The sequence below is a fragment of the Acinonyx jubatus genome, chromosome D3 (assembly GCF_027475565.1).
Source record: "Acinonyx jubatus isolate Ajub_Pintada_27869175 chromosome D3, VMU_Ajub_asm_v1.0, whole genome shotgun sequence".
Lineage (NCBI taxonomy): Eukaryota > Metazoa > Chordata > Mammalia > Carnivora > Felidae > Acinonyx > Acinonyx jubatus.
Window position 1 is genome coordinate 89,825,168 of NC_069392.1, and position 10,372 is coordinate 89,835,539.

Sequence of the window (10,372 nt, forward strand, 5' to 3'; positions counted from 1 at the left end):
GGCCGTGGTGGTGGGGCGTCGGAGCACAGCCCGTGCCCTCTGTCACTTGGCCCCAGGGAGACCTTCCCGGGCAGTGGGCCGGCTGTGTTTAGGTTTGAAGATGAACGGGCTAGGATGCAGTCCTCTCTTTCAACGTGGCTGCCCCTGTGCTCTTGACCTTCCCAGAGAGGGGCGCTGGCACCACGGAGCCACACAAATGAAGCTGGGGTCTCAGTTTGCCAGTGAACTGTTAGCACATTGGTGTTTTTGTTACAGGCAAGCGTGACTCTCACACCTGCGATCCGCAGGCAGGCAGGGAGCCCTGGAAATGTATGTGTTCAACAGACTCTTCCTAAAAAAATTGTGTTTGATGTTTTCTGGTTGAAGCGTACAGGGGTGATAGCCTAGAGCGCACCAAACCGGCATGGGGACCTCAGAGAGCACGAGCTCAGCTCTTAGTTCTAATTTTGCCATTTGAGACCGAGAAAGGGAAGGTGATTTTCCTCGGGTTGCACAGCCTGACATCTGGAATGAGAAGGTTACTGTCAGCAGTTGCGGGGAGGCCACGGTAGGAAATGTGCTGGAAGTTTGTAAGCTCCACCGAGTAATGGCCACAAAATGTCGACCGTAGAACGTTCTTGTGAGCTGAGTGTGTAAAAAGATCTGGTTCATGGTGCATCTACGGCCTCCCACCTGGGCAGGTGAGGCTGGGGTTATCCGAGGTTAACTGGCTGGCAGAAAGGTCCCGTTTACATAAAACCTCTTATTTTTAGGGAGCAACTGAATGGATGAGGGTTTCCTGCCCCCAAATATGAGGCATAATTAAGAGCCCTTCCGTGTTTTATCTACTCAGGAGAAAAGTGGTCAGGCGCTTGCTCCAGCCCAGAACGCAGACAGCCTCGAATTTTCTGGAAGGATGAATCGAAGCTATCAGCCGAGGCCATAGGCTAGCGGGCCCGAACGGTTGTGGCATTCCTGTGGGGTTCCATGGGGCCGGTGCTGAGCCGTATAAATGGAAGGACTCACGGGGGTTCTACTTCGGGAACAATAGTCCATGTCACCTAAGTTCCTCGTGGACGCTGCTCTGGGACTCCTTCTGGAACGGAAATTTGAAAGATTCCCCAAGGGCCACCGAGCAACGTCAAAGGGCGCTGTGTTCCGCTCACCAGGAAGGGCGGCTGCGGACTGTGGAAGGAGTCTGGGCAGCTGTGTCCGAGGGCTGGATGCGGTTGTCCTTCCGCGATGGGTTATCACGTTTCCCCAGGAAGCCTCTGTGGGAGAGTCTGCAGCCGCGGGGTGCTCGCGCTGAGCTCCCTGCACCGCGAGGCACTGAGCAATGCCGTGAGAAAGAACGTTCCTGAACTGCGGGGCCACAGTAACGTGCCCTGTGTGAGGAGTGAGCGTGGTGTGCACCTGCTGCCTTCTAGAAAGTGGGAGCCGCAGCCGAGATGGGGATTTCTGCCTCAGCCCCTGGTGCAGGTGCGTAAAGAGTAAAATACAGTCTAAGACACCAAGGGGCTGGAAGGTGCCGGTGTGGGCTGTGGGGCATAAACATGGACATCAGAGACAGAACGGGTGTGGGTGCAGATGGGAAGGTGTCTGGAGAACAGCTCTGCTATTTCCTTCCGTGAACCTTGAGCAAGAGAGGTACTTCACCCCTTTGGGCCTCGGTGCCCTCATGACCCCTTGTCCATCTCACGTGGTGTCATAAGGGTCAGGTGCCAGCACAGACACAGACAGCGTCTTGGAGAAAGGGGGTGAATAAGCATTAACTTGCAAAGACTGCGAAATTTCCGAACGCCCCCAAATTGAATTTAAGTGCGTCATTGTCCGTATTACCAGGACAATCTGGAAATTTTATTCAGAAGTTTGATGTTTTGCCTGTTCTTTCTTGGGCATTTCCATGACTGAATCCGTTAGTGTATACAGTTTAAGAGAGCGAACGCTGTTATCTCTGTGATAAGTAGTCTTTGGCATAAAGAACTTAAAATCTGCCTTCTCCTTCCAACACCACTTTAACTTTCTGGTAGATGAACCCCTCGTGTTCCCCATTTTATTTACCCATTACTTTGGTCAACACGGGTGTGGAGGAACTGTGTGGTGAAAGAGGGCGGTGTCGTGCCTGGGGCATCGTGAGTGCCCAGTGGGCCCTATAGAAGGCAGAAGGCGGGTAGGTAGGCGCTAGACAGAACAAAGCAATCGCTTACTCCCAGGAACCTGTGGTCACTCACAGTTGTTCTGCCCTCGGGCATCGTCCCCTCCCTGACAGCACTTTCCTTTCCCACCTCTGTACTCCCATCACCGCTGCGGACCCTGTTCTGCGTCCTCCTAAAGCCTCATTCTTTCCTTATTATTCCAGGCGTTCACACATCACTTGCTTTCTTATTTGAATGTCTGAACATCATGCCTTATTTCCTATCGGCTGATTGTGCTTTTTGCAATCGTGCGGTTAGGCCGTAGATTCCCCCCACCCCTCGCCCCCCATCAGTTCTTTGCTAGTCTTTACACCACCCCTCGCGTGTGGACTGTGCCCATTCTCTTGGGCGACTGAGTGCTTCTGAAAGAGTCACAGGATGGGGCCGATTGGTATCACTAGGGAGTTCTCCTTGGACTCAGCAACCATCTTATTCGTCTGCTCATTGTATATCATTATTGTTGTTGGTTCACCTATCATGTTATTTCCATTTTCTTACGTGTCACACTAAGTCAATTTATTCTTGAAACTACTCCAGGCAGCTGCAGCGTCAGGTGGATTTCAGAGTCTAGTTCAATGGGCAAGCTGTGAGTGTAAACAACACTGGAGTGATGTTAAATTCACACTCCCAGATCTTAGTTTCTCAGACTCCTAGGTCTACACTTTAGTTTGCAGGTTCTGGAGACTTCGACACCTGCCTCCCCACCTGAATTCCTGTGCTGTGTTATCTTAGGCAACTTATTTAACATCTTTTGACAGACTTGTAACGTGGGAGTCATCGTGCACACTTCTACACCTAGGGCAACTAAAAGAGATTAAACATGTAAACATGCCTGGCTGCAAATGATGGATGCCCAATGTTTTTGTTTTCTTCCTCATTAGCCTTAGCTTGGATCCCGTCTGCTGGTACTTAATCCTTGGGAGCTAAGAAAAAGACAACAGCAGCAAAATTGAAAAGTCCAAACATTATAAGACTTGAAAAGTGTGCTCACGCTAACCTCTCCCATAAAATTCAAGAGAAAGGAATACTTCACATTTCCTGTTAGGAGACTAGTATTACCTTGTTACAAAGACTAGAAAAACACATAATAGGAATAAAAACAAAACAAAAGAACTACAGACTGAGGATATCCCTCATGAACACAGACGCCAAAGTTCATAACAAAATGTTAGTGAATGCAACAACATTCATTCATTCATGATGGAAGCTCTTGCCATCTAGGAGAAGAGGGGAATGTCCTTAATATGATAACAACTACAGAAAACCTCTAGCTAATATCCTAATTACTAGTGACAGACCAAATCCTCTCCCCTCTCATATCAGGGAGGAAAAAGATGTTGCTATTATGCCATCTACCCATTAGTACTACAGCTATTACCAGAAGTTCTGGCCAGTGCTCAGGGCGCCTGGGTGGTTCAGTCAGTTAAGCATCTGACGTCAGCTCAGGTCATGATCTTGCAGTCTGTGAGTTCGAGCTCAGGTCATGATCTTGCTGTCTGTAAGTTTGAGCCCCGCATTAGGCTCTGTGCTGACAGCTTAAAGCCTGCTTTGGATTCTGTCTCTCTCTCTCTCTCTCTCTCTCTCTCTCTGCTCTCTCCTGCTCGTGCTGTGTGTCTCTCTCTCTCAGAAATAAACATTAAAAGGATTTTTTAAAAAACTTAAAAAAAGTTCTGGCCAGTGCAATAAAGCCAGAAAAAGAAAGAAAAAAAGGTTCCATATTGGAAAAGAAGTAAAACAGTTTATTTTCAGAAATCATAATCACTTATTTAAAAAAAAATCTTTTGGAATCTATAGAAAAAGCTATTTTAAGTTTAACAAGGTTTCAGGATAAACAACCAATATCAAAAAATAAATTAAGCAATCAGTTTGAAACTACATAAACAATATGTTTAACATAACATCAAAGATGTGAAATACTGGGGCGCCTGGGGGGCTCAGCCGGTTAAGTGTCCAACTCTTGGCTCCAGCTCAGGTCATGTCTACTGGTTTTGTGAGTTCAAGCCCCGTGTTGGGCTCTGTGCTGGCAGCACGGAGACTGCTTGGGATTCTCTCTCTCTCTCTGCCCCTCCCCCACTTGTGTTCTCTTTCTCAAATAAAGAAACTTAAATAAAAATATATGAAATAGGAAGGATATATTTGACAAAAGATGGACAAGAGCTGATCACCAAAAACTAGAAAACATAGCTGAGAGAAATTAGACACCTGAGTAAGTGGAAAGAGACATTGTGGTAACTCAATATTGTTAAGGTGTGAATTTCTCTCAAATCAATTTATGGATTCAAAGCAATTTTTTAAGGTTTATTTATTTATTTTGAGAGAGAGAGAGAGAGAGAGAGCATGAGAAAGGGAGGGGCAGAGAGAGAGGGAGAGAGAGAATCTCAAGCAGTCTCCTTGCAGTCAGTACAGAGCCCAATGTGGGGCTTGATCCCACAAACTGTGAGATCATGACCTGAGCTGAAATCAAGAGTTGGACACTTAACCCACTGAACCATCAAGGCACCCCAGATTCAAAGCAATTCTACTCAAAATCTTAGTTGGCTTAAAAAAAATTTTTTTTTTTTGAAATTGACAAGCTGATTTTAAAATTCAGGAAATGTGTGTGGCATTGGAGATAAGCTAAACACAAAAAGTAATAAAACAGGGTCCACAAGAGACCCGTACATATATGATTAATTAATTTTAAACAATGTTGACAAGGCATTTCAATGGAGGAATAATCATCTTTTAATCAAATAATGCTGGAACAAGTGGATCACTTGTTGAAAAACAATGAAACTGAACTCTTATCTCATACCATATATAGGAATCAACTCATTACGAAGAAAGACCTAAATATAAGAGCTAAAACTTCTGAAAGAAAACACAGAAAATCCTAGTGACTTTGGGTTTGGCAAAGTTTCCTTGAAATGACACAACAGGCATGGAACAATTGATAATGTGAACTTCAAGAAAAGCAAAAACTTATGCAATTCAAACGACACTGTAACGGAAATGAAAAGGCAAGCCACGTACTAGGAGAAAATACTACAAAACATATACCTGACAGAGAGATTGTATCCGGAATATGCAAATAACTCTTCATCTCAGTGGTGTGACAAACAACCCAATTAAAAATGGGCAAAAATTTGAACAGACACTACATCAAGGACCATAGCATATACAATTACATATAATTACATTATACACCTGAAATGAATATGTTATATGTAAATTATATCAATAAAAAAAGGAAATAAATACTACTTAGCAATAAAAAGGAATGAACTATTGATTCCTACAATACACGGGTAAATCTTAAAATAATTATTGTGAGTGAAAGAAGTTAGGCAAAAAGAATACATATCGTATGATTCCATTTATATAAAATTCTAGAAAATGTGATCCAACTACAGTGACAAAAAGAACGGTAGTTGCCTGGGAACTGGGGATCAGGGAGGGGATGAGCGCATGGGGAAACAAGGAAGTGTTTGGGTGGTAGGATATGTTCACATCTTGATTGTACTGATGACTTCACATTTGTATACATGTGTCAGGTTTTATCACACTTTACTCTTTAATATGTGCAGCTCATTGTATGTCAATTATATTTCAGCAAAGCTATTAAAAATAAAATGAGGCACAATAAGAATTTAAGACATGAGCCCTTTTTGGATCCTGACTGGGAAAATAAGAAACCTTAGAAATAATTGGGAGTCTTTGAATCTGGACTGGATAGTAAATATATTAGGAGAGTATTGGTACTTTTCCTACGTATGGTAATGATACTGTTGCTCTGTAAAGAAATGCATGAATTCTTTTTTTTTAAATTTTTTTTTTAGATTTATTTATTTTTGATAGACAGAGAGAGACAGAGCACAAGTGGGGGAGGGGCAGAGAGAGAAGGAGACACAGAGTCGGAAGCAGACTCCAGGCTCCGAGCTGTCAGCACAGAAACTGACACAGGGCTCGAACTCACAATCCGTGAGATCATGACCTGAGCCGAAGTCGGACACTTAACTGACTGAGCCACCCAGGCACCCCAGAAATGCATGAATTCTTAAGAGAGTCATGCTGGCACAGTTAGGGGTAAAGTGATCTGCAGGTTATTTCAAATAGCTTGGCAAAAACAAAATAACAGGAAACAAAAACCACACACCAGAAAAACGAAAGACAATAGAAAAATAAATAGATAAAGCAAGTATGGCAAAAATATTAAGACTGTTGAATCTTAAGTGTTCAGTATATGGGAGTTCATTATACTATTTTCGAGCTGTTTTGCTTGTTTGATAATTTTGTCATTAAAAAGTTGGAAAAGCTTACCAAGTAGATTAGAAAAATAACCAAATTAGAAAAGATAAAAGATAATTGAATTATCAAGCTCAATGGATAGGTTCAACTGACATAGCAGAAGATAAAATTGGTCAATTGCAAAAGAAATATTAAAAAATCATCCAATGTGGAGGACAGAGAAAAAGAGAAAATACGAAGGGAAAGTTAAGAAAAATGGAGAATAAAATGAGAAGGCCTATCATTAAGTCTGGCTGGAACTCCAAGAGAAAGAGAGAGAATGGAGCTAGGGCCATCTTTGTAGAAATAATCCCTGAGAATTCCTAGTGAATCCCTGAATGTATAAATGAAAAGAATTCACACTTAGGCACACCTTAACGAACACACAAGGCATCGATGGCTGAGAGAAGGTCATAAAAGTTTCCAGTGGTGGGGAGGGGGAGGGGAATGACGTGCAAAAGAAAGAAGACGGATAACTGACCCTCCATCAATTACAACCGAAGCTAAGCTAAAAGTGGAATATTTTCAGTGGATTGAAAGAATTGTTTAACCTAGAATTACTTAACCAGAAAGAGTATCTTCAAAGAATGAAGACAAAATAAAGACGTTGTCAGGTAGACAAAAAATGTAAGAGTGCTTGTTGCTAAGCCGTGTTCACTAAGTGAAATTGTGCAGTGTGTCTATGATACCGACAGAGATAGGAGATGAAGTCTGGAGGTGTAAGGAGGAATGTAGAGGACAAAAAAGTTGGAATATATGTAAGTAATTTACACAAATGAGACAAATAAAACAATAATATCTTCTGCATTTTAGAGTAGAATTGAAACACCAAAAGACAATAGTATATGAATTAGGAGAAGACTAAAGGTGTTGATTGACATTCTACTTTCATAAGTATCATCTTGAAGTTTCTAAAGTTACCCTTAACAGAATAGAGAATATAAGTTTCAAACTAGCAAAAGGGAAAAAGCAGAATGAGAAAAAAAAAGTCAGTCCAGAAAAGGCAAGAAAGTAGAGGGAAGTAAACTTAGTTGACATGGAACAAATTGAAAGCAAAAAATAAATATTTTTCATCCAGTGTTAAAAATAAAACAAAACAAAAAACTCAACACCAGAAGGCAAGTGCAAAAATAGTCATAGCAGTGTGTTCACAAAACAACAGAAAAACAACTTGACATAACCCAAAAGTCTGTCAACAATGGATTGAATGAATAAACTGTGGCATACTCTTACAATGAAATGCTGTCCATCAGTGAAAATAAATGAACTCCAGCTGTATGTATCAGCACCGATTAATCTCACAAACCCAATATGAACAAAGATACAAGCCACAGAAGAACTTGGAAAACTTTGAAAGTTGAAAAGCTGGACCAACTGACCAATAGATTAATTTAAAGCCATCTAAAAAGACGGTACGATCATCAAGGCAAGGGGATGGTTATCAGTGTCAGGGGAGCAGATACCTGTAGGAAGAGGGCAGCCTCAGGGAGGAGCACCTAGGAGTCTTCCAGGCTGTTGGTCCTATTCTCCAGCTGTGCCTTGTGTGGTGGTTCTGGGGAGCATAGGTTTTATGTCCCCCTTTTTGTGTCTCTATAGGTATCAATTTAAAAATGAGATGGAATAAAAGAGCAGCCTTCCATGGAACCCTCTGAGACATCTAGGAATATGAGTCTAGGAAACTAACCTACATACAACCGACCAAGACTGACTCATGAAGAAATAGAAAATTTGAACAGACCAATGAGTAAGGAGATTAAAATCTAATAGAAAAAAAGTCTCCCACCAGAGGTGGGGCGCCTGGATGGCTCAGTCAGTTGAGTGTCTGACTCTTGATTTTGGCTCAGGTCATGATCTCATGGTTATGGGATTGAACCCTGCGTCTGGCTCCATGCTGGGTGTGGAATCTGCTTGGGATTCTCTCTCTCTCTCTCTCTCTCTCTCCCTCTGCCTCTCTCCTGCTTGCTCTCTCAAAAAACCTCCCACCAAAGAAAAGCTCAGTAACAGATGGTTTCACCAGTGAATTCTACCAAACATTAAAGAATAACACCAATCTTTCTCAAACTCTTCCAAAAAACCGGAGAGGGAATACTCTCAAACTTATTTTATGAGGCCAGGGTACCCTGATACCAAAGCCAGGTAAGGATACTACAAGAAAGCAAAACGAAACAAAACAAAACTATAGGCCAATATCCCTGATGAATATAAATGCAAAAATTTTCAATGAAATACTAGCAAACTTAATTCGGCACATTAAAAGAATTATACACCATGATAAAATGTAATTTATCCTTGGAAAGCAATGCAAATTAATGTGATACATCACTTTAATAGGATAAAAGATTCATGTTCATGTCAATAGACACAGAAAAAGAACTTGACAAAATTCAACATCCTTTCCTAATAAAAGCTCTCAACAAATTGGGTATGGAAAGAATGTACCTTAGCACAATAAAGGTCATATATGACAGACCCACAGCTACCCTCATACTCAAGGGTGAAATGTTCAAAGCTTTCCCTCTAAGATCAGGAATAGGACAAGGGTGTCCGCTCTCAGCAGTCGTACTCAACATTGTGCTGAAAGTCCTAGCCAGAGCAATTAGGCAAGAAAAAGAAATAAAAGACATCCAAATCACAAGAAGGCAAATCGCCTTGGTTTACAGATATGTTGTGTATGCATATGGATGGTAAGGAAAGAAACAATTGTAGGAAACTACATAGGGATATGGTGATAGGGATACAGCTGTCTTTTTATGGGTAAGAATCTTGTAACTAATCATGCCTATTTCTTGGGCTAAGACACCTGGAGTTCAACTCCTAGTCTCCTTTTATAAGTACATTGGACTTTATTAGTTTAGGCACTTACTCCCTTTGGTTTCCTACTTTCTTCCTTCATCCCAATTTCCTCATTTGTATTTTCCTGTGCTTCACATCTTCTTTGGAACAAAATAGGTATACATTTATACACATCGTCATCATCCAAATTGACTCACAAATTCTTATGATCTGCTTCCAGTCTATCTTCCCAGCCTTATACCTATGCTAGCCCTGATACACACGTTAATACTGTCCTATTTTGTCTAACCTTAGGTGTATTTCTGCTTTGATGCAACTGTGTACATGGGACGAACCAGTGAGATTGGGTTTGCACCTTGGACTTGCTGACAGGCTAGGTTCTCTTGATCAAATTACTTAACCCTTCTGAACCTCAGTATCATCTGTAAAATGGTATTTGCAGGATTGTGAAAAACACTAAAACGTTAAAAACAGCGGATCAAACGTTATTCAGTACCATTTGCCACTCATTGGCTAGCTGATGTTGGTTAGATAACTTGTCTGAGCTTGTTTCTTTTCAAATAGGATCCTCTGCTTAGTTTTCTTTGGCTCCTTGTGCCATCATGTCACCCCACTCTTTGTTGTCCCCTTAGTGTCGGAATTCTGTGGAAGCTGGTATGAGCAACAACAGAAATAAAAGACCAACACCTTTGAAAGTGTACATTTTAATGCGTTAACACCCGACGACGGGAACATCAGTGACGTCTGGGGCGGTCTTCGCCGGTCCAGCCGCCTCAGTTCTAAATTCGGCCGTGCAGCGTGTGCCGTGGGCGGGTGTCAGAGGCCTTCCCGCGAGACCCCGCAGGACGACGTGCCGGGTGTTCCCTGCCTTAAGTGACACACGTAAACGTACACGAACACGCCGGGGGCACCTGGCACGTCAAGGACCCTGGTCTTTTTCCTTCTTGTGTGTTGCTTCCACCGGGAAAGCGCTTTCTCAACACCTGTGCCAGTTCAAAGGCCACCTTTCCGATTTTCCCGACGGCTGTCCCAGCTGCGGGCTTCGGCCTGACACACTGCAATGCCCGCCCCCTCAGGCCAGACATGGGGACGGCGGGTGACCGAGGGTGACCACAGCCCGCTCCCCTCAGACCAGGACC

The 10,372-nt window shown here is 42.7% G+C and overlaps 1 long non-coding RNA gene across 1 annotated transcript; it reads left to right on the plus strand.

The window, feature by feature from the left end:
* Nucleotides 1-461: 461 nt before the first annotated feature.
* Nucleotides 462-8,395, plus strand: LOC128312398 (uncharacterized). Its single transcript, XR_008291692.1, has 2 exons — nucleotides 462-1,458; nucleotides 8,037-8,395. It is a non-coding gene; the product is annotated as an uncharacterized LOC128312398 (long non-coding RNA).
* The last annotated feature ends 1,977 nt before the right edge of the window (nucleotides 8,396-10,372 follow it).